At 41.4% G+C, this 24,042-nt stretch overlaps 1 protein-coding gene and 1 long non-coding RNA gene across 28 annotated transcripts in view; one reads left to right on the top strand and one right to left on the bottom strand.

Moving 5' to 3' along the window:
- The window catches only part of LOC113603659 (uncharacterized), a 52,879-nt gene extending 46,902 nt beyond the window's left edge, over positions 1 to 5,977 (bottom strand). For both annotated transcript variants that reach the window (XR_008300020.1, XR_003425322.2), the window contains exons 1-2: positions 5,550 to 5,977; positions 4,996 to 5,240 (exon numbers count right to left, since the gene is read on the bottom strand). This is a non-coding gene — a long non-coding RNA (uncharacterized LOC113603659). The remainder of the gene's footprint in view (positions 1 to 4,995; positions 5,241 to 5,549) is intronic.
- MICAL3 (microtubule associated monooxygenase, calponin and LIM domain containing 3) overlaps positions 3,292 to 24,042 on the top strand; it is a 224,448-nt gene continuing 203,697 nt past the window's right edge. For 17 of the 26 annotated variants that reach the window (XR_003425320.2, XR_003425321.2, XM_053225538.1 and 14 more), the window contains exon 1: positions 23,221 to 23,378. The gene's annotated coding sequence lies outside the window, so the exon portion shown is untranslated. Of the gene's footprint in view, positions 3,409 to 4,772; positions 5,169 to 23,219; positions 23,379 to 24,042 lie in introns of those variants that run through there. The other 9 variants (XM_053225549.1, XM_053225553.1, XM_053225554.1 and 6 more) reach the window with 5 other exon arrangements.

Below are 24,042 nucleotides of genomic sequence, written 5' to 3' on the forward strand. Positions count from 1 at the left end.
AGCACAGACATAGACCTACATAAATACAGTCAAGTGATCTGCAACAAAGGAGCAAAGACAGTACAAAAAGTTCAGACAGTCTTTTCAAAAAACAGTGCTGGAACAACTGGACATCTGTATGCAAAAAAAAAAAAAAAAAAGAATCTAGATGCAGACCTTATACCTTTCACAAAAACTCAACTGAAGGGGCACCTGGGTGGCTCAGTTGGTTAGGCATCCAACTTCGGCTCAGGTCATGATCTCATGGTTTGTGGGTTCGAGCCCCGCATCGGGCTCTGTGCTGACAGCTCAGATCCTGGAGCCTGCTTCTGATTCTGTGTCTCCCTCTCTCTCTGTTTCTCCCCTGCTCTCATTCTGTCTCTCTCTCTCTCAAAAATAAATAAAGATTAAAAGCAAAAAATTAAAAAAAATCAACTGAAAATAGGCAACAGAGCTAAATGTTAACATGCAAAACTATAAAACTCCTAGAAGATAATGTAGGAGAAAACCTAGATTATCTTGAGTATGGTAATGAGTTTTTAGATACAACACCAAAGGTACAGTCCATAAAAGAAATAATTGATACCTTGGAGTTTGTTAAAATTAAAAACTTCTAGTTGCAAAAGTAAGTACCAAGAGAATGAGAAGCCACAGACTGGGATAAAATATTTGCAAAAGACACATCTAATAAAGAATTATTATCCAAAATATACAAAGAACCCTTAACATACAATAGTGAGAAAGCAAACAATCCAGTTAAAAAATGGGCCATAGACCTTAACAGACCTCTCCCAAAGAAGGTATACAGATGGCAAATAAGTGTATGAAAAGATGTTTCACATCATCATTGCAGGGAAATGCAAATTAAAACAATAATGAGATACCACTGCACACCTATTAGAATGGCCAAAATTTAGAACATTGACAACATCAAATGCTGACAAGGATGTGGAGCAATTGGAATTCTCATTTATTGTTAACAAGAATGCAAAATGGTACAGCCACTTTAGAAGAGAGCTTGACATTCTCTTACAAAACTAAACATACTCAGCATATGATCCAGCAGTCATGTTCTGTGGTATTTACCCTACATAAAAACCTGTACATTGTTGTTTATAGCAGCTTTATTTACAGTTGGCCAAACTTGGAAGCTACCAAGATTTCCTTCAGTAGGTGAATGGATAAATGAAATGTGGTACATTCACACAATGGAATATTACTCAGTGCTAAAAAGAAATGAGCTATCAAGTCATGAAAAGACATGAAGAAATCTTAAATACATATTATTAAGTGAAGGAAGCCCATCTGAAAAAGTTATGTAGTGTATGATTTTAACTATACAACATTCTGGAAAAGGCAAAATTACAGAGTCAGTAATAACAGTAAAAACATCTGTGGTTGCTAGGGGTTGGAGGATAAATAAGCAGAGCACAGAGAATTTTTAAAGCAATGAAAATATATGATACCATAATGATTAATGCATATCATTATATATTTGTCAAAATCCATAAAGGTACAATACCAAAAATGAACTGTAAGATAAATTATGTGGATAATAATGATGTGTCAATGTAGTTACAACAAATGTACCCCTCTGGTGGGGGACTTTGATAATGGGTAGGCTATGCATATCTAAAGACAGAGAGTATATGAGAAATCTATGTACCTTTCCCTCAGTTTTACTGTGAACCTAAAACTACTCTAAAAAAGTAGTCTCAGGGCTCCTAGGTGGCTCAGTCCCTTAAATGTCCAACTTTAGCTCAGGTCATGATCTCATGGTTTGTGAGTTCTAGCCCCACATCGGGCTATGTGCTGACAGCGAGGAGCCTGCTTAGGATTCTCTGTCTCCTGCTCTCTCTGCCCCTTCCACCCCCCTCAAAATAAATAAACTTAAAAAAAATTATAAAAAATAAAGTCTTAAGGCTCCTGGCTGGCTCCGTCAGTGGGAGCATGCAACTCTTGGACTGGGGTTGTGAGTTTGAGCCCCATGTTAGGTGTAGAGATAACTTAAAAAATATATATATATATATATATATATATATATATATTTTTTAAAGTAAAGCCTTAATTAAAAGAAAAAAGTTGATACCTTTAATCCAATATTTCACTTCTAGGACTCAATTGTAAATGAAATATTCACAAACATGGGCAAGATTTATATAGAAAAAATTTTATTACAGTTCTATGCAGTTAATAAAAACGGGAAATAAATCAAATATTCAGTAAGAAATTGTGATACAGGAGCACCTGGCTGGCTCAGTTGGTTAAGCATCCAACTTTGGCTCAGGTCATGATCTCGCAGTTGGTAGGTTCAAGCCACACTTCAGGCTCTACACTGATGGTGTAGAATCTGCTTGGGATTCTCTCTCTCTCTCTCTCTCTCTCTCTCTCTCTCTCTCTCTCTCCCTCAAAATAAATAAATAATATTTAAAAAATAAATTATGGTACATTCATTTGATGAAATAGTGTGTAGCATTTAAAATAATGTTTTTTTAGTGTTTATTATTTTTGATAGAGAAAGCATGTGCAAGTAGGGTAGGGGCAGAGAGAGAGGGGGACAGAGGATCCAAAGCAGGTTCCACACTGAGAGCAGCCAGTCCGATGTGGGGCTCAAACTCATGAACCATGAGATCATGACCTGAGCCGAAGTCCAACACTCAAGTGATTAAGCTACCCAGGTGCCCCTAAAGTAATGTTTTTAAATAACCCTAATGGAGGGTAAAATTTTCACAAGGTTATTTTAAATGAAAATCAGGATACAATTACAATTGTACAATTGTAGACAATTGTGTGTGTGTATGTGTGTGTGCGTGTATTCCTTGTCTTAGTTCATTCAGGATGCTATAACAAACTACTATAGACTGTGTGGCTTATTAACAACAGAAATTTATTTCTCACAGTTTCAGAGGTGGGGAAGTGCAAGATCACCATGGATCACTAGATTCCATGTCTGGTGAAGATTCACACACAGCAGTCTTCTCCGTGTATCCTTACATGGCAGAAGGGCCAGGGAGTTCTCTGAAGTTTCTTTTATAAGAGTGCTCCTTCCATTCATGAGGACTTCATGACCTAATCACTTCCCAGAGGCTTTACCTCCAAATACCATCAATTGGAGATTAGGTTTCACCATATGAATTTGGGGGGTGACACAAACATTTACATATGACAGTCTTAGTTTAATGATAAAAAGAAAAAAGACTGGAAGAAAACAGGAATATTAATCAGAATTTTTTTTAATTTTTAAAAATGTTTCTATTTATTTTCCAGAGAGAGCACAAGCAGTTGAGGAGCAGAGAGAGGGAGACATAGAATCTGAAGCAGGCTTCAAATTCTGAGCTGTCAGCGGAGTCCATCACGGAGTTCGAACTCGTGAACCACGAGATCATGACCTGAGTGGAAGTTGGACACATAACTGACTGAGCCACCCAGGTGCCCTTAATCATAGTTTTCTTTGGATGGTAGGAGTATGGATGGCTTTTATTCCTTTATGTTTCTACATTTTTCAAGTTTTCTAAAATAAACATTTTATTTCTTTTTAAAAACAGTGGAAATAGATTAAAGCAGTACATGAGAAGTGGGAGAAATTACCAGTGATTCTGAACATCCCAGAAGTTTTTCCTAAAGTCTACTTGGGCTAAACCCAGATGGCCTCCTACCTTTCATTATCATTGTTAAACAGAACTGGGCAGCCATTCCAGCTTTGCCACTTCTCTAGCTGAATACCCTTACACAAGCAAGAAACTTACTTTTTGTGCTTTTATGTTCTTAATTTATAAAACAGTGATGTAAAGTCTCACAAGTTGACAGGAGTATTAAATGAAATAACCCATGAAAAGTCCAGGAACATTGTCAGAGCTCAGTAAAAATGTATTCCCTCCCTTATTCTAGAACTAGAGCAAAACACCTGCAGATCTATGGGTGGAATGGACACAGATGCAGAGTTGTGTGATGAATGAGGGACTCACGATAACAAGCAGGGACCACCTCTACACTACAACCCCTGAATCTGTCAGTTCCACTCCTCATAATAATGATTATGGAAATAAGGGAAACATAATTAATGAGGTAGACAATGATGTGATTAAGGGATACCCTTTGGACAAGCAAGAGCCCCTTCTCAAAGTCATCAGGCAAGGGTCAGACCTCTTCTGAGAGTTCTGGCTGGAGTCAATCTGCTTTTGACCACATAGCTGAGAAGGATATCATACTGAAGCCAATGATCCTTGAAGACGAAATAATTTTTAAGGCTTCTTCCTGCTCTGATTATAAAGCTATAATCATAATAAGCAAATCCTGATAGGAATTTATTTAAATCTATCCTGTCCTCCATCTTTTAGTGCTTGGCAGATTTCTTTCAAGTTCCGTGGGCCATGACAATCCAGGGGGAGTCATTTGGAAGTGTGAAAGATGATTCTTTAGACTCCAACAGCAGGAGCCCTTCTCAGAAAAAGGACCCTTAAGAGGCCTCTTGCAACTGCACACTTCCCCCAGGGAGCCATGCGGGATTCCCTAGGGCAAGGAACATCAAAATAGCACTGGAATTTCCAAGCCTTAAAATGCTAGGGTGTGTGTTGAGATAGGGATCAGGGAGGGATGGAGGGAGGGAGGGAGGGAATGAATCCCAGAAGAGGGAGGGTTTGGTTTTGGTTTTGGTTTGAAGCTGAAGAACAGACATTCTGGATAGTACCATCCAGGAACTCCACTTCTCTTAGCTCTCTTGTGGCTCAACAGATCCCAGGACAGTCTAGCACGTCATCACTCATCTGTTACCTCTTCTCCACTGCCTTCCCCAGCCACTGTCAAGTCGGCTGCTCCTGATCACCATAGCAACCGTGACGAGCCAGCATCCAGCTCTGCTGCACGGACTTCTCCAACCCCAGCTGAGATGCAGCGGTGAGGACAAGGAGCGAGCGGCAGACACCCAGGATCTCATTCCTTCCTCGTTGCCTCGACTGTTAATCCCTGTACCCTGAGAGATAATTGCAGCGAAGGGACAAGGGGGAGAAGAGGCTGTACCTTGGAGATTCCCGATGCTAACCTCCGGTGGGTGGTCCAGCGGGAAGGTGGAGTGTGCAGCACTTAACGATGTGCGCAGCCATAGCAGCCGCACCTGCATACTGAGGACGGACTGACGGTGGAGAGCCAGCATTTATTACGTATCGAGGAGACGCCCTTTGAAGCTCTAACTGGTGAGTACCATCAAGTCTTCCTTTGGGTGAACAAATCTCCCAAATGACAAGGTTGTATGTCTTGATTGCTGCCTTAAAAAAAAAAAAATCACATCTTTAAATTGCTTATGATTGGGAAGCATTTTCCCTTCTGACATCTTTGGGTTTCTTGGAATTATTATTTCGTCTCCCTTTAAATGCACGACTCTCTTAACCAGTGGGAGTTACACTCCAGTCTCAGTGTCTCCATTACCACACAATACCCCACTGGTGCCAATACCAAGCATCACAAATAAACGCTCCAAAACCTCTCAGAGAAGGAGCCGGGCTCAGTTTCCCAGCACTTTCATCCAATATGCTTTGTGTTTCTTTCCTACAATCAAAGAAATAACCCAGACAAACCAGTGGTATGCCAGATGTCAGAGGAATAAATGCCAGGAAGTCCTTGTCGAAACCTCGTCCTTTCTGGTGAGCTCAAGGAAACGAATCCATTACCTCAGCCTGAAGAAACAATTGTTACGCGAGGAGAGAATTCTACTTTGTTCCAGCAGAGGGCGCTAGCGCTTGCCTACACAGCTAAGTATACATCCACAGCTAAAATAGGCACATACACGCATGTACCGGGAGGCTGCGCGGGATGCAGCACACTACTTCTCTTGGAGATTTTTAACAAAAGGATGGTCAAGTTCATTCCTTCCAGGTAGCAAAGGGAAGTGTCGAATGGCTTCTAGGGGACTGCATCTTGTTTCAGAATCGAATGATTACAATTCCATAGCAAAATACTTTGTGTGTATGAAGTCCTTTCCTTGCTAGCCAACCCATCTCGTTCCTCTCCCCACCCCCCACCCCCCAAGAAAGCTTTCTTATTGGTCTAGCACTGTGATCAACTATTTAGAGTTTTTAATTGTTGTAAAGATTCCTTTCAGGGCGCCCGGGTGGCTCAGTTAAGCTTCCGACTCTTGGTTTCGTCTCAGGTCATGATCTCACGGTTTGTGAGCTTGAGCCCCACATCGGGCTCCATGCTGAAAGTGCAGAGCCTGCTTGGGATTCTCTCTCTCTCTCTCTCTCTCTCTCTCTCTCTCTCTGCCTCTCTCTCTCTCTCTCTTTCTTTCTCACAAAAATAAATAAATAAACTTTAAAAAACATAACAAAAAAAGATTCCTTTCACAGGAAAGGCAAAATCTTGCTAAAATGAAAGATAAACAGAAGGCTGAACTGCTGGGTCCCTGCAATACTATTCAGTGGTCCTCAATCCTGAATGCATGTTGAAACACCTGGGGAGCTTACAAAAATACTGATGCCTGGGTCCCATCTCCTGAGATTCTGACTTAATTGATCTGGGGTACAGCCTAAACAGTAGGATTTTTTAAAGCTCCCAGGTGAACCTAATGAATGAAATTTGCAATCCACCATTCCAATGGATTAGGATGACATTTTCCCAGTTGAACTTGATAGTTAAACTAAGCTTCTTAAATAAGGTGCTGCTGTAGGGCAGGGTATACAATTGTTGTGAATGCCTAGAAGCTCAAGTGAAGACAGATGGCAGGGATCCAGATGCTTCAAAGAGGCTCAGGATGAAGGTGATATTTCAGAGGAGGGAGGAAGCATCTCTCCACAATAGGTTTTCTCACTAAATGTAATGTTCTGATTTATACTCCAGTGCAAGGGGAAAAAGAGATATGTGCCTTTGCAAGTCTATAGGGTGAAAGCCATGGCTCCCTGTAGATTTATAGATTTCACATCTGTTAGTACTAGCCAGAGTCACATGTGTAAATCTTCCACCCACTGCAAGGAGAACGGACATAGAAAGTACAGGAGGAGTTAGGAATGCAATGGTCACTCTAAAGAAGGGAAAAGCAACAACAAAATCACCTAAGAATTATAAAGCATTATCCTTCTCAGGTCAAACTCCTGAATGGTTTGAACTCCTCCAAGCTTAAGGGAAATCCCAAAATCTTAGTTTCCCTGAAAATTCAGGCACGAGGGTAAGCTCTCTACAAGTACTATTGCAGCCTGGTAAGCAAACCTTGTTGTGGGATGTTCTTCCAATGCTCACATTCTAATATTATCTCATGAATATTCATAAGTGCTGTAAAGCAGGTGGGAGGCAGAAACTACACAGCAATACCTAAGGTGCTCAAGGAAATGAGGTAAGGCCTCAAAACTCTGGGAATGAGAAGTTAGAATTTTAAATACACTATTAAGCATCATCTACCAAACTAGAACCAGAAATTCATCCATCACAGCTGCCTTATACTCTTTAATTTTGGTTAAATAGAGAAATAGTTATGGTCTCCTTGAGGAATAGGTATGAAAGTACTGTATCTTCTGAAACCCTCAGCATGTCTCAGTCATTCACCTAATAAATAGGCAAGAGAATTAAGATGCTGTTTAAAGATCATACAAGCTACCTAATGTGGATCACAAAACATTATGTGCCAGGGCCACTGAGTGAGTGGCTGGGAGGTATTTCCTGATTACAGAATGATCATAGCTCTCCCACACTGCTACACAGGACTATTTGTCTCTGCATTCTCAGGCTCTGACCTAGACAAGCAAGCCCTTTCTTGGTGCCTCTCTCTAAACAACCCAAGATAGTTATAACAGCCTCCATCCTTCCCTTTAGTCATTGTTTTTCCAACCTGTGCACAGCCACACACACACTATTTTGTCTCCTCATGGAGTCCACCTCACCTCCTGAGACAATGCCTTCACTTACCCAGCATGGGCCTTGCACAGGCTTTCCCCAGCATTCACTTGGCAAAGCTGGGCCATAGGCATGCTTCACCTGGACTGCTCTTAGCTCTCAGATGAACTGGAGCTGCTTTCGACTAATTCCACATGAAAGATGGCTCATGGTGGCTTCTGCTACCCCAAACCCAAAGACCCTGTACCAACAGGCCACCTCAGAGCTGACCCACCTCACAGGGCAGGCTAGGCCAACCCTGTGAAGGCTGCCAGTCCACTAGATGGCTACACTGGGAAGAGCAAAACCATGCCCCTCTCTACTGTGACCACCAAAATCTAGTCTATGAAAAGGAGCAATTTGCTTCAACATGCCCCTGGAAGAAAATGTCCAACTGACCCGGTTTAATCCATGTATATCCATTCATCTGCAGGTGTCACCCAAGCGTAAAGTGCAAATACCTAACAGGAATGTGATGCATTAATAAAATCCTATTTTATACTTTTTCAGACTCATCAGTGGGTCATGAAATCAGTTTGGTGGGTCATGGCCAGCATTTGAAAAAGAAAACACAATAGAATAGAATAGAAAATATCAGAGTGCGTCCCCTGCAGTGAGTGGAAGCTTTGTTTCCCAAAACATGTGTTTCAGTTTTATCTCTGTGTATATCTGTTTGTGTGTACTTAGTCATGATGTAAAATGTATTTCTTATTGTGGGTCACATCCAAGAAAGTTTTAAAGTCTTTGCCTTACTGCAACACTGGCCAACACTAAAGTTGAATCAAATTAAATATTAAAAAGTCAAATTCTAGAACAGCTAGCAAAAAAAAAAAAATAGAATTCAATCTATTTTATATCTATGGATTATTTTGAATCAATAATCATGGATTATTTGAATCAATCCATGGGGGAGAGAACTGTTCATTCAAATTTAAATTTAAAATTTGACAGAAAATGAATACAGTGGGGGAAATATTTGCATTTTATATTATAGAGTAAAAGTTAATGTCTTTAGGGGTGCCTGAGTGGCTCAATCAGTTGAGCATCCAACTCTGAATTTTGGCTCAGGTCTTGATTCCAGGGTCATGGGATCGAGCCCTACATCAGGCTCGGTGCTGAGCATGGAGCCTGCTTAAGATTCTCTCTTTCTCTCTCTCTCTCTCTCTCTCTCTCTCTCTCTCTCTCTCTCTCTCTCCTCTGCTCACACATGCAGAGAGAGAGAGAGAGAGAAAGAGAGAGAGAAAGAGAGAGAGAGAGGTGGGGTGTTGAAAAGGGAGAAGCAGAAAAAGTTAAGCATTGACTTAGGCTTTTTGAAGTCTCATTTCTAAAAAGCTCTTTATCCCAGGTGTGGTGGTACAAGAAACTGAGTGACAATTACAACTTCTGTTCTTCCTGTTGCTCTCTTACATTGAACCAAACCTTTAATGAAGTAGTTTGAATACTACCAAAAACATTCTTCAGAATTAAAAAAAAAACCCACACTATACACTATGATTCCATTTTCATGACATTCTGGAAAAGACAAAACTATAGAGAAAAAAATAAAGATTAACAATTTCCAGGAGCTGGAGGTGTGAGGGAGAAGTTGATTACAAAGGGGAACAAGGAAAGTTCAGGGATAAAAGAACTATTTTATAACAGCATGTACTTGTTAAAAGCCAGAACTCTCCACTAAAAACAGTAAATTTTATAATATGTAAATTATACCTCCATAAACCTGACTGGGGGAAAAAAACCTCCATGGATAAATTCAGCGTCCATAAAAAGAAATTCACTCACATGAGGAAACAAATGAGCAAACACACAAATATGTGTTTATTTTGACAACAATCAAAAGTGCAAATTATAACAACACTGTGATACTGTTTTCCTTTTTGCTAACAATTAACAAATTAAAAAAATAACATAATGCTATTTAGAGTGCAATAGGTAAAATTTGGGGGGAATACAACATGCCAGTGTATAGGAAAAGTCCTAGAAGTACTATATTCTAGAATTTTTCCCAACAAAGTTATTTAATAAAGATTTTTGAAATTCCAAATGCATGAAAGATATCTTCTACTGTGTTAGCTTTAATAGGAAAAAAATAGAAAAAGCTGAAAAGTCTAACATTAGAGGAATAGTGGGAAAATGTGTGGTACATCAACACAATGGAATACTTTGCATTCAGAACAAAAGCTTAAATCCAGAGACATGTACAAAGAAACATGGAAAAGATTTATGATTAAATGGACAACAAAACATAAAATAACAAGCATACCACATTTGTGCCATTAAGTAATGTGTGTGCACCTGGAAGACACAATATTCACATGCAAGTTGCTGTGCTAAAATAATGTATTATAGATGATTTTTAAGTTTTAAAAATTCACTTGCTGTTGTATATTGCCATTTCAATAACAAAGAACCCTCAAAACCTTCACGATCGAAAGAAATGAATGTGAAGAAGAAAAGAAATCCCAGATATTATCATATCACAGTTTTGTTTTCTTGGCCCTAGAAACCAGAAGAATCATGAGAGTCATGATTATGTTGAATAAGTTCAAGCTGTATGGATTTTCTTTCATTCTTGTTATGAGCTAATGTCTATTTGGGTAAATTCCTTGCTTATGGCAGGCAGTTTATAAATACTTGTTAACTGACTGACTAAATAGGTCTTTTAGTTGTGTTTTTCACAATCCTAGAAAAACCTGAATTTATCTCTGCAGAAGCATCAGAAATCTCAGTACAAATAACACTTTGCCCTTATCTGTATATTTTTAAAGGAATTTAATTTTTAAAATATTTTTTTTCACTTTTTGAATGTTTATTTTTGAGAGAGACAGAGACAGAATGTGAGTGGGTTAGGGGCAAAGAGAGAGGGAGACAGAATCGGAAGCAGGCTCCAGGCTCCAAGCTGTCAGCACAGAGCCCAACGCAGGGCTTGAACTCACAAGCTATGAGATCATGACCTGAGCTAAAGTTGGATGCTCAATCGACTGAGCCACCCACGTGCCCCTGGGGACTTTAATTTTTACAGCATACGGAACACATCTTTGGGGCTTTTTTCCCCTATTAAGAGAATTATAAGGTCATTGAAAGTATGTCACAATTCTGAAGAGAAAGACAAGGTATAGAATGGACAGGGATCTGGGGAAATTTTCTTAGAAATGTGCCTAATGTAGATGTTTAATTTTTTTAATTTTTATTTATTTTTGAGAGAGAAACAAAGACAGAGTGTGAGTTGGGGCGGGGCAGAGAGAGGGAGACACAGAATCTGAAGCAGGCTCCAGGCTCTGAACTGTCAGCACAGAACCTGATGTGGGGCTTGAGCCCATGAACTGCAAGATCATGACCTGAGCCAAGTCAGATGCTTAATCCACTGAGTCACCCAGGCATCCCTAATGCAAGTGTTTAAATGATGGAGCTGTTTTAATTGAATTGGGAAGGGAAGTGGGGAAAGGAGGGAAGAGATGGGGGCAGAAAAAAAACAGCAACTTAAAAAACCTTCTCTTTCTTTTTAAAACAAAGTTTTTTTAATGTTTATTTATTTTTGAGAGAGACAGAGACAGAGTGTGAGTGAGGAAGGGGCAGAGAGAGAGGGAGACACAAAATCTGTAGCAGGCTCCAGGCTGTCAGCACAGAGCCTGACATGGGGTTCGAACTCACGAGACGTGAGATCATGACCTGAGCTGGTATCAAGAGTTGGAGGCTTAACTGACTGAACCACCCAGGCGCCACAAAACCTGCTCTTTCTCTTCCAGGCTCTGGTATTTTCAGACCAAATGGCTTAGTGTAGAATTTCTGTGTCCCCTCTTAGCCTTTAGTTTGCTGTGTAACCTGAAGACAGATATTTAGTGTCTCTGTGCCTCATTTTTATCATTCCTAAGAGGAATGAAAATTTTTTCTCTCTGCCTTCTCCAAAAGCATATTGGGTGGAAGATTTAGATTGTATGCCTATGTGTGTATCCCCTCTGATCCTTTTCTTAAGGGCATATGTATTTTCTGATAGGCCTTCCACAGAGAGGACCTCAGGACACAGATGGAGGATAAAGATATGAGAGGAAACCCCCATAAACAAAACTCTGTGTGTGTGTGTGTGTGTGTGTGTGTGTGTGTGTGTGAGAGAGAGAGAGAGAGAGAGAGAGAGAGAGAGAGAGAGAAATAGAGAGAGAGTAGGAGGGAGAGATTGTACTTGCGTCAACTCAGAAGCAGTAATCTCTGAACTAAACAAGAACTCAATTAGTTTATTGAATTAACTCTGCAGGGATAATAAATTTCATATTTAGGGAAAAGATATTAATGTGTATTAAGCACATACTCCAGGCCACTGCTTTCATGTACATATTTCCATCAACCCTCAACAACTCTGTGAAATGAGCACTATTTTTGCCATTTTTTAACTTGGAATTACTGCAGTTCAGAGACATTGATGTAACCAGGGTTCTATGCGGAGAGTGGAGAAGTGGGGTGTTGAGTTAATTTTGCCCTCATGACAAAATCTGCATTCTTCTCATGCCTCCATGTCAGATGGACTTGGCTTAAAATTCTGATTGTGGTTGCCACTCATTAGCTGTGTGACCTTGGGCAATTTTTTTTAACATCTCTGAAGTTCAATTATCTTATCTTAAAATAGGGATAATAATGACACAAAATGAGGTTCTTAAGAAGGTTAGCTTATACCTTTGGGTTTTTTGTTGTTGTTGTTGCAAACAACAAAGATAGACTTTAGGTCTAACTTTGGGGAGGGTGGAAGAAACTTATTGGAAGAATATGGATTAGCTAACATAATTGAATGAAAATTATATTACTAGGTCTTGCAAAGGATGAGGACTAGGGCAGCTAATGGGATCTAGAGAGTAGAAAGATAACCAGTTTCCTTCTTCAAGATATTCACAATGGGATATATCAGCTCAGGTTATTTTCCATTCTTGTGTCTCTCTGCTTAACACTGAATTATAGGAAGAGAAGTCAGCGTGGCCTTGGCTGGGCCATGTGCTGTCTACCTCATAGGTGGAGAACAAGGCATCTTAGTTGTCATGCCCACAGGCCTGCATGCAGTGTGGAAAGACAATTCCCACAGACAATGTAGGTGCTATTACCCAGCAAGAGGGCCTGGATGCTGAGCAGGCAAAAGCTGGTGATATCCACCACGGAATTAATGCATCAAGCATCCTAGGACCTGGAACAAAGGAACAGCTCTGTGAATGCTTGCTGTTGTTGTTTTCACATCACTTTTCATAAGACAGCCGCTCCAGACTAGTAAATTGTGGTGTAACAGTACATATTGAAATTATATCTCAGTGTTTTCTGTATGTGTGCCAAGTTATGATACACGTAGAAGATGGTATTTGACCAGTACCCTGGGGTGAACTGACAAGGTACTCCCACAGGAGGAGGCTTGATGGGAGGCTCTGGCCATTCCTGGTCCTACCAGGCAGCCCTGAGAGCTGAGGACATCACTATGTGGCACCCATTAGTGACACACCAGTAGCAAAGCTTAAGCTTATACAATAGAACTTTCAGATCACCTGCCATTACATGGTCTCAACTCGGCTTGTACCCCCTTTCTTCCTCCCAAATTAAACAAGGCTTCCCAGCAAGCAGGCAGGAGATGGAGTCAATAGTGGTGACCCTCAGCTATCTTCTGTCCCCACTCATTCCTAAGGCTTTCACTGTCAGAAATTCAAGATTGGCAGAAAATGAAAGTAACTTCTCTTTTAGATGAGGTTAGGGACCTCTGGCCCAAATGGCCTAAACTATCTTAGAAATTTTATTTCACTGCCTCTGGTATTATTAAAGCCAATGATTTTTCCATGACATACTCTCTGGAGGCAGCTCTGAAACATGGTGCAGCTCTGGTTGATGCATACAGGCTGGGGTTCCAAGCAGGATGAAACTCTGGCAATACTAAAGACCTGTGATCATGGAGAGGTAAGAGGACTCAAAATACCATTAAATGTGGAAAAGATGTGGATGCTCTTCTTGTTCCTTTTCTCTTCTTTTTGGGGGAGAGTGGGGTTGATGTTTTTAAATTGTTTTTATTTTTTCTCATTACAAAAGTACGTTCCATAGTCCATTTTTTCCCAAAATGAAAGTGCACAAATAAGCAAAAAGAAGATAAACTCAAACTCCACCCATCCCTCTCTCCACTTAGATGTTCACATGTTTCTTTTTAAACTTCAATCTGCTTCCCCTGTGGGGCACTGAGGTGCTTCCAAAAAGCTCTGATAAGGTTGGGCAGGGGGAGGGGGGAATCGCTGATTCTTCTCTGCATGTAGGAACTGGAACAAGGGGAAAAGGGGCCTCACTTCTTGGAATGCCTTTTTCTATACCTCTCTGTTGAGGGACCACTCAAATAACCCTGCCATAAAACTTCCCTGATCTCTTAAATGGAAGCCTTCTTAGTATCACAAGATAGTACTTTCCACCTGGCAAAGTCCATCTTCTATCTGTGTCTCACTTTCCCTGCCCTATTGTTAGCTCCTTGAGGTCAAGACCCTATGTCTACTTGATCTTGGAATGCCATCAGTACCTACAAGTGCCTTGCCTGTAACATGATGAATTAATGAAAAAGAATCGGAAGCTTAAATCAAACAGAACTTCAATGACCTCAAGCGGGAGTAAGGAGGATTTGGGATCCTGTAAATTCCCTCAGTAGGCACTGGACAAAGGAAGATTTGACATCTTTTCCTTCTCTGTAAAAGGCTGATCCACATGCTCTAGGAAGAGAGAGAGAGAGAGAGAGAGAGAGAAAGGAGGAAAGGAACAGAAAGGAGGAAGGAAGGAAAGGAAGGAAGGAAGGAAGGAAGGAAGGAAGGAAGGAAGGAAGGAAGGAAGGAGGGAAGGAGGGAAGGAGGGAAGGAAGGAAGGAAGGAAGGAAGGAAGGAAGGAAGGAAGGAAGGAAGGAAGGAAGAAAGAGAGAGAAAGAAAAAAGGGGTGCATAGGTGGCGCAGTCAGTTAAGCATCTGACTCTTGGTTTCAGCTCAGGTCATAATCTCATGCTGGTTGTGGAGCCTGCTTAAGATTCTTTCTCTCTGCCTCTGCCCCTCTCCCTGCTCACATGCTCTCTCTCTCAAAAATAAAATCAAATAAGGTAAAAAATAAAGGGCTGATCCATTTGGATGTGTTCTCTTAAATCTAAAAAATACCAGTTTGTATACCAACAGTTTCAAGTTTGTTGGTTCCATTCTGAGGCTTTCTCAGGGCATCTTCTATCATTATTCCACTTCCTAAATGCGCAGTATTATATGCTCTCTCCCCTCTTCTCTTTTTTCTCAATTCGTTTTATTTTTTTCTCTTTCACAATTGAAAACAGAGTTGTGTAAAATAAGTCCTATTCAAATATAACCCAAGTGGACTGAACTTGACCCATGCCTTATGGAATATTGAAGCTGATGTTTTTATTTTTAAGAGCACTGTGAGCAGCAAAGGAAGGTAGAATTGGAAAGACAGCTTCTGTCCCTCCTCACTGCAAAAGGAACCAATCACAAGGGTATGCATATAATTATGCACACACACACACACACACACACACACACACACACACGTAAAACACAGCAAGATTTGCTGTGCTTCCTAGAGACTTTCAAGAACTTGGTCTGAGTTGGATTAGGGAAAAGCCTTCTTCAAAGTTACATTATGATTCTAGGAAACTCTATTGTGATGATAGAGTGTAGTAGTTCTAGATATTATTTTGTAGCAACTCTGGTGACTAGAGATTTCTTCTATAGACTGTCTTGGTTTTTGCTTGCTCATACTTAGAATTTCTGATTACAGAACATACATACCAATGACGTGGGACAAACACTTCTTAATTTTTTGACATTGTATTGTGGAAAATTAATGCAAAAGTAGATTTGCAAACTTTTCAAGTTGCATTTAAACATCGTTTTTCCTGGGATGGTGAAACTTGCAAATCAAGAATTAGTTAGATTTAATTAGTTTTAAAAAATCTATTTTTGTAACCTACTATGAAATGTTAGCCTAGGGATAAACCCCAGAACCCAGGATGTCTTCCAGCTCTGGGACATCCCAGTCCATGGTCCCCTTGGCTTGTCTCCAAAAGACTGTTGTTTCAACCCAGTCTTTGGTGTAGAAGAGGAGAGAAGCAAGGACATCAAGCTTTTCACATCCTCATGTCTTCATAGGGCCATGTGACAATGCATGTAGCCCAGGAATCAAAATTATATCAAATCATCTTCTTCCTCTCTCTTCACTCTCTTATCCTATAGATAGAGAAGATAGGCCTCTGAGCCTGTCCAAGGAATCCTGGGAGACTTTAGGCTACATGTAGCTTGGGATATCCCTGGAGCTGTCTTAAAGCTAAACACCTCTGGGGGTCATGATGACCTGAACTAGTGGCAGTAATGGGTGTGATATTTGTAGTACTTGGGCTGAGTTCCTATTGAACTACAGAATCCATCCACAGCCAGTGTTTCAGTAAGCATTTTTTTCTTTGCCATGAGAGAAAGCTGACCTGATCTAAGTTAAAAAATAGGGCGTAATTACTGTTTCATATAACTGGCCCATGAGACTTGATTCAGGGCTCACAGATGAGACCAGGTCCAGCTCTACCTCTCTCCATTTCTCAACTCCACTCCTTCTGGTTTGTTCCTCTTGCAGGCCAGGTCTACCTCATGGCCCCAGATGGCTGCTAGCAGCTCCCAGAGCTATCTGTATCCCACTTCAAGTCCAGAGAAGGGTTGTGATCAATACCAGCAAACTACACTGAGAATGGGGGAGGGGCAAATTCTTCAATGGGATATTAGGCTTGTTGATGGCTGGAGAAAAGGAGATCATGTAAAGGTCAACCACAAAACAAAGCCAAGGGACAAGAAAGCTAAGCAAGAGCTGAGAGTAATATTGAGTGGATTAGTCAGCCGCTCAATATAGAGGATGGATTGCCAGATTGGCCCATCTTGGACTTGTCCCCATCACAGAATTGGGCATTGTTGAAGAAACTCAAATTGATTGTATTTTATTGTTATTTTTAAATGTTTATTTTTGAGAGAGAGGAGTGGGGAGGGGCAGAGACAGAGGGAAACACAGAATCTGAAGTAGGCTCCAGACTCCAAGCTGTCAGCCCAGAACCCAATGCAGGGCTCAAACCCACAAACCATGAGATCATGACCTGAGCCTAAGTTGGACATTTACCCAACTAAGCCACCCAGGTGCCCCTCAAACTGATTTTAATATTAGCCAGTAGTAAGTATAACTTGGGTCACTGGTATCCGTTTTAGTTGAAAAAGTTTCTATGCATGGATTTGTTACCCAGTTCAAAGTTATAATGTATAGGTTTACGTGTTGTTTTGAGCCATCTGTTCCACTACCTTTTTTATTGGTTCAGGTGAAATGATACTGAGTTTGTCTGAGCATTGATCATTTGGCAGATTCTACTCTGATTTTTCTATAGTTTTTCAGGGATTTGGGAGAAGAATGGTTGAATGAGGAAAAGGGAAACACTCATTTTGTGGTTTAATTCCAGGGCACTTGAAAGGAAAAATGCATATTTATTACCTTGGCAGGTAAAAATACACACTATAATAATTTACACAACAAGATGTTTTTCATCTGTCAAATTGACAAGGATTACAAAAGAAGACAAATGCCCAGGATTGATGAGGGTTCAGAGAAATAGCCCCAACATACCTTGCTGGTGAGAAAGTAACTGGTGTAAACTTCCTGAGAGACAATTTGGCGATATAAATGAAACATTTAAAAATGTGCATGTCTCAGCAAAGGAAACAATCAACAAAACTAAAAGGCAACCAACGGAATGGGAAAAGATATTTGCAAATGACATATCTGACAAAGGGCTAGTATCCAAAATCTATAAAAAGCTCACCAAACTCCACACCCAAAAAACAAATAATCCAGTGAAGAAATGGGCAGAAAACATGAATAGACCCTTCTCTAAAGAAGACATCCGGATGGCCAACAGGCACATGAAAAGATGCTCAACGTCGCTCCTCATCAGGGAAATACAAATCAAAACCACATTCAGATATCACCTCACGCCAGTCAGAGTGGCCAAAATGAACAAATCAGGAGACTATAGATGCTGGAGAGGATGTGGAGAAACGGGAACCCTCTTGCACTGTTGGTGGGAATGCAAACTGGTGCAACCACTCTGGAAAACAGTGTGGAGGTTCCTCAAAAAATTAAAAATAGACCTACCCTATGACCCAGCAGTAGCACTGCTAGGAATTTACCCAAGGGATACAGGAGTACTGATGCACAGGGTCACTTGTACCCCGATATTTATAGCAGCACTCTCAACAATAGCCAAATTATGGAAAGAGCCTAAATGTCTATCAACTGACGAATGGATAAAGAAATTGTGGTTTATATACACAATGGAGTACTACGTGGCAATGAGAAAGAATGAAATCTGGCCCTTTGTAACAACGCGGATGGAACTGGAAAGTGTGATGCTAAGTGAAATAAGCCATACAGAGAAAGACAGATACCATATGTTTTCACTCTTATGTGGATCCTGAGAAACTTAACAGAAACCCATGGGGGAGAGGAAGGAAAAAAAAAAGAGGTTAGAGTGGGAGAGAGCCAAAGCATAAGAGACTCTTAAAAACTGAGAACAAACTGAGGGTTGATGGGGGGTGGGAGGGAGGGGAGGGGAGGTGATGGGCATTGAAGAGGGCATCTTTTGGGATGAGCACTGGGTGTTGTATGGAAACCAATTTGACAATAAATGTCATATATTAAAAAAAAACAAAATAAAATAAACTTTAAAAGATAAAAAAATAAAAATAAAAAAAGTGCATGTTTTTGACCAAGGAATTCTATTTCTAGAAATACTAGGAAATAATCATAAACATATATAAACATTTACATATATGAATAATCCTTGAAGTTACATATAATAATGAAAAATTGGAAATAATCAATGACTGGAAGTAAAATCTTGGTTAAATAACTTAAAGTATAGCCACTTAAAGTGCAGCCACTTAAAATCATGAATTAGAATTATTGGCATGGGAAAATTCCTAGTCTATTGTTAAGGAGAAAGTAGACTGCAGAACAGTTTGGTCAAATTTTATTTAAAAGATACATACAGGGGCAGCTGGGTGGCTCAGTTTGTTAAGTGACCAACTCTTAATTTCAGCTCATGGCTGTGTGATCAAGCCCTACATTCAGCTCTGTGCTAAGTGTGGACCCTTCTTGGGAATCTCTCCCTCTCCCTCTCTCGCTGCCCCTCTCCCCCACTTGCTTTCTGTCTCTCTCTCTCCCTCTCCCAAAATAAATAAATAAACTAAAATAAAAAGATACATACAAAAAAAGAAGACACATACACAAAGAAAACATAGGAAAATACGTTACAATAGTAACAGTGAAATGCTGTTAAGGGTAATGGGTAATTTTAAATTTTTTGTACTTTTCTGTATTACAATTTTTTTAAACAATGAACATGTATTACTTTTGAAATCAGAAAAAAATACTTTCTTAAAGTAAGACAGAATAGACAATTCTTCTAATGCCCAAATTATGGATTGATATTATTCCCCCTACTGTTTTATACATGTCTAGTTATTTCTGGGTACCCTACATTTCTCCACCTTCCTCCCCAATATATATGCCCATCTCTCCCACCCCTGCCCTCGCCCAGAATTCAGCCCAGTGGTCCTCATCCTATTCTAGAGGATGGGCCTTCCAACATGAGCTTGCAATTAGACTGGGGATGGAATCCAATCCATTCCTCACCAAGTGGATCTGCTGTTTATCAACTTCTCCACTTAATAAACTTCATGTATGATCCATCAGGATAGCCCCAAACAATCTGATGGTCCTTTGCTCATAGTAGGTGCCCACTAAATGTTAGAGTGCATAAATAAAGCATTTAGATAAGTGCATTTGAATGCTCTGTGGAGATAAGAAAAGTCAGGAGAACAATGGGAGTGAAAATTAACTGGACTGACTAGTTCTGGACCAGGCAATGAGCACCACAAGTATTGGCTTCAGAATTACCATGTTCAAGCTTCTTGATTGACATTAAAAGTTTAGTGGCTCTCACATCATTTTGCCAGTGTGTCCTCCCCTGTGAGGATTTCAGCAGTTTAAAAAGAATGAAGTCATTAGCCCAGCTTCTATTTTCAGGGCTATGTTACAAGTGTCAGTGAAGCAGGGTATTTTACTAAACAGCAATTTGGAAACGTCCCTGAATCTGTCAGCCCTGCACATAGAGATTCCTTCCTCATAGGCATGGTGCTGGTTCTATCTCCAGGTGCTCTAGGCAGTTGGGGGGGGGGCAGTTTTTGTTGCTATTTGCTATTGAATTTGCCAGATGTGTCAAAGGCAGTCTCAGAGACTAATATAATATATTATATAAACAATAATTGTTTATAAACAATATATATATAATATAAACAATATATATAATATATATATTATAAACTATATATATAAACAATATATATTGTTTATAAACAATATAATATATTATATAAACAATAATTGTTTATAAACAATATAAACAATAAGACAGTAGAAAGAAATACATAGTGCTTCTCACTCTTTGTAGAAGCCCTCCTTGACTTATTTTCTGCCCATGGTAAGCACTGGTACCATTCTCCCTGGATTCCATGGTGTGGGGTTTGCTGTTATTTGTTCCTGTGTTGCTTATAATTGTTTTCTACTTGTTATATGTGAAAAGATTGTATTCACTCAGGAAGCAGGGATTTCAATGGGAAAGATGGACAACTTGGAAAACCAGACTTCATTACTTACCAGCCTTGTTACCATAGCCAAACTGGTCAGGCTTTCTGAGCTGTAGTTTTCTCACTGCAAACAAACTGCCTCTAACCTGACATGATTGTTTTGAGCCTTAAATGATTTTATAGGTATAGAAATGTAAAAAAAAAAAAAAATGGTATAAGTGTATAACATTATCTCTTGTATAGAATGCAGTAGGTTCTTACGAAATAGGAGATGGGGACACCTGAGTGGCTCAGTCGGTTAAGCCTCCAACTCTTGATTTTAGCTCATGATTTCAGGGTTCGTGAGTTCGAGCCTCACGTCAGGCTCTGTGGCTCTGTGCTGAAAGTGCAGAGCCTGCGTGGGATTTTCTCTCTCCTTCTCTCTGCCCTTCCCCCACTCACGCCCTTCCCTGACAAAATACATAAATGAACTTAAAAAGAAAAAGAAGTAGGAGATAATATTGTGCTGTGGGGTTGTGAAGGTAGAAACTACAGTTAGACCTCTACTGTGTGCACTTGGGCAAATCAGCTTCTCTAAGACTCACTTTCTCTCCACAAAACAGGAATTATAATAGCACTTCATAGATTTGATGTGATGGTGAAATGAAATGATACATGCAGAGCACTTCCCAACAGTACTTAGCACATAGTAAGCATTCAATGAATGTAAGCAGCTGCTGTTGTAAATGAATGAGAGAGGTAATTATGTCAATAAATATTGCACATTGGAGGGGTGCCTGGGTGGCTCAGTCAGTTAAGCATCTGACTTAGGCCCAGGTCATGATCTCGTGGTTCACGGGTTCGAGCCCCGCGTGGGCTCTGTGCTGACAGCTCAGAGCCTGGAACATGATTCAGATTGTGTGTATCTCTCTCTCTGCCCCTCCTCCACTTGCACTCTGCCTCTCTCTCTCAAATATGAATAAATGTTAAAAAATAAAGAAAACCATAATTCCATTTAAAAAGAAAAGAAAAAAATTGCATATTGGGGCAGAAACTCAGGATTATGGTAGCACAGAATAGAAATAGGAGCTCTATAAGCTAGCAGCTTCTGTTAATCAACTTGGGAAAGTTTCATGGAGAAATAATTGGAGGATGAGTTGGGGGGGGGGGGGATGTAGAGTTGAGCTTATTAGAAAAATATCCCAGGGGCGCCTGGGTGGCTCGGTCGGTTAAGTGTCCAACTTCAGCTCAGGTCATGATCTCACAGTTTGTGGGTTCGAGCCCCACGTCGGGCTCTGTGCTGGCAGCTCAGAGCCTGGAGCCTGCTTCGATTCTGTGTCTCCCTCTCTCTCTCTACCCCTCAGTTGCTCATACTCTGTCTCCCTCTCTCTCAAAAATAAATAAACATTAAAAAATTAAAAAGAAAAGAAAAGAAAAATATCCCAAATACTTCATATAATTTGGAAGAAGGTTGAGTGGATGTAGAGTGAGCAGATGATGGAAGGTCAAAAAGTTCTGAAAAATGAAGGTGGAGTTGGTCTGAAGTTTGGTGGCCAAAACATAGGCTTAGATGCCAGTATAAAGCTCTAAAATAGAGCAGACTAGGCCCCCAAGGGATGTTTTCAAAGTCTTGAATTTGACATGTAATATGACCAAAAGCATAATTGGTCATGTATAGTTGAATGGCATGCCAGAGACTTCAGATAGCACTTCAGCAACCCTGATGAAGACTTTAGCAAGCTTTGGCAGGGATTCTGGACAGTTCAACAGGTGAATTAATTATTAATTGAAACTTTGATGCTGTGGATGAAGAGAGAAGGAAGAAGAAGAAGTGACTTGCAAGAGCAGAAATTATGAGATACTGGGGGTAGTAGGGAGTTGGGGTTCTCTCCACACATAAGAGGAATGCTTTTAAGAGAGGAGGGACAAAGTACATTGAATTTGTCTTCATAAAAGATGGGTTTATACTGTCTGTATAAAGGATTTGGTGCCAAAAGTTCAAAGTTCTTTAAGACGGTGGAGCATGGCGAATATTGAAGAATATATGTAAATATTGCTAATCCCATGCAAAGGATTGTAGGATCACAAAATATGAGAAAGCCCATCAGAGATCACTTCTAGTCCAATATTGTCATTGGATTAGATGAGGAAACTGAGGCGGAGAGATGGAGTAACCTACCCAAAGCCACACACATGTCTGGCTCAATTCTCTCCGTATTTTCTTTTAGCTGTCTAACCCAAACATTTGAGGAGCCCCTAATCTCTTTGTTTCCGGTCTGGCTAGGATTAGTAAAAAAATTCTGGTTTTGTTTTGTCGTGATTTCTGAGGGCAACAAACAAGGTCCCTTTAAACGCATCCTCTCTTCTCCCCATCTGGCAGGTTTGATATGCCCACCGTGCTTTTCCATTGGCCATTTTGTGTGGCTCCTTGCGCCCTTCCAAGATTCACAACCAATCAAATCCTCCCTCTCTCTTGGGCCTGGCTTTGAGGAATGTACCATATGGACCATGCGGGGAAGTAGGGAGGAGGAAGGGAGTGGCGACAGCTCATTTCTTCACCTTCTGCATATAACCATGAGATTCTGGCAAAGTCTGAGCCTGTAGGTAGCAACAGCAACCCTAAGGATGGGAACCAAGTGCCATTTTTAGAGGCTCACTTAGATCTGTCACCCCCGAGGCTGGGGCCCTATGGTCAGGGCTCGAGGGCTGCAGCCCCCGCCCTCCCATGTGCCCGCCCAGCCACCAGCGGCGGCGCCGCTGCCTTAGCTGCTGCCGCTGCTGTTGCCCGCGCGGACGCTGCGGCTGGCGTGCTGGGGCTGCGGGATTGCGGGGCTGCGGGCCCGGAGCGGGGCTCGGCGGCCCAGGCCGGCCAGGGGACGCTGGCGCCGAGCGACACACCAGCATGAGACGGAGGTGAGGACCGGGCTTCTGGACCCAGACCGGCCCCAACCTTTCCGTGGGGGCCTCATTCCACCAGCGCCCCAAGTGCAGGGTTTCCGGGGCCCCCAGAGGGCGGCTCTAGAGCAGGCGACCGCGGCGACCCGACCTGTGGCTGAAGACCTGCCTCCCCTGGGCAGCCCGGAGGGCTCGGGACCCGCCGTGGGCGCTTGGCGCCTCCTTCTGGCGGCCCCTTGGAGCCCTTTCCCTAGCGGGGCGGCGGACCGACGAGGAAGCCCCTCCTCGCGCTTCCCCGGCCCTCCCGGCCCCTGTCCTTGACCTCCAGGAGTTGGATGTTCGGTCAAGGGCGGCCGCGCGGGCCCCAGAGTTCCAGGGGAGCTTGGCACTGGCGAAAGCCAGGGAAAGGGGGAGGCTTCCAGCAATTTGTGAGTGGGAGAGTGGCAGAGTGGCTTGGAATGAGTCTTCTGGAGAAGCTTTGGGGGCGGGGGCGAAGATCTCTTATCTTAACCGGTGTCGGGAGGCTTAGGGATGGAGTGTGCAGTGTCCTGCCGCCCCAGCCCAGCCCCTGGGCCATTGGCTTTCCACTGGAGCTGAGGTATGGGGCTCCTCTGTCGCACCGTGGCTGGGCAAGTGCCCGCATCCCGAGGGTAGATCTTGTCCTGATACCCTTGATCGGGAG

This window comes from Acinonyx jubatus, chromosome B4 (genome assembly GCF_027475565.1).
Source record: "Acinonyx jubatus isolate Ajub_Pintada_27869175 chromosome B4, VMU_Ajub_asm_v1.0, whole genome shotgun sequence".
In the NCBI taxonomy this organism is placed as follows: Eukaryota; Metazoa; Chordata; class Mammalia; order Carnivora; family Felidae; genus Acinonyx; species Acinonyx jubatus.